Source organism: Strix uralensis, chromosome Z (genome assembly GCF_047716275.1).
Source record: "Strix uralensis isolate ZFMK-TIS-50842 chromosome Z, bStrUra1, whole genome shotgun sequence".
Lineage (NCBI taxonomy): Eukaryota > Metazoa > Chordata > Aves > Strigiformes > Strigidae > Strix > Strix uralensis.
The window spans coordinates 87,276-88,212 of record NC_134012.1 but is presented as its reverse complement, the minus strand read 5'-3'; positions in this window follow the sequence as shown (position 1 = coordinate 88,212).

Sequence of the window (937 nt, the reverse complement as noted above, 5' to 3'; positions counted from 1 at the left end):
ATCAGTAAGCTAACTTCAGAATAACAAAATATAAAAGAGATGGTTGGAAGTTGGCAGAAATGAGTCACAAAACATTTTGTCTCAAGACAAACTGGACCTCTTCCCCTCAGCACCCTCCCAACTCGCAACACTTCCCCTAACCCGTCTTTTCTAACAAGGGTGAGACCACAGGACCAACATTTGTTGATGTCTCTTTCCCTCCCAGGAAGCCATTTGAGCCCATTTCACTACCCGCCTGTGTAGAAATGGACAGAAAAGAAGGCCATAAAATTCAACCCTTCAGGAGTTGTTTCACTGAGGATTCTCCTGGCTGCTCTTTCTTATGCTACACAATTCAAAACTGCTCCTTCTGACACACTCCTCCTGTATCTGCCTCTGAGCAGCATGTCTGAACCAAAAACATGTGCCCTTGCAACCAAGCAGTGTTTTCTGAAGGAAATTAGAGCTTGCAGGATGAGAAATCTGCTCCCTTTCCAGAGGATGACTGGGAAATAACCACAGAACAAGCAGAAGTACAGCAGTTCTGCAGCCTGAAAGACATACATAGGACATGTCAGACCAAGGCTTGAGCAGTCATCATCTGTGCTTCGCATGCTTCCTTTCAGCCTCTGTATTGCACCATTTCTGACAGTCAGCTCCTTAGACACTGTAACACTCACGTGACAGTGTGGCTGCAGCCATCTTCTGACTTTGATTTAATCTCCTTCTCAGTAGCGTAAAGTGCTTTGGCTTTCCTACATCCCTTCAAATGCTCTAATATTCCCCTCTGAACCATGAGAAAGTCCTGCCTGCAGCTGGCCCTTCCTCCCAAGAGGCTCTCTGCTTGGATGCCTAGAAGTCACCCGCTTCAGCTACTGATGCACTGAGATCAGCTGTTCTCTGGTGCCTTCTCATTACGTCCATGTGCATCTGCACCCTCTACCCCTGCCCCGTATCT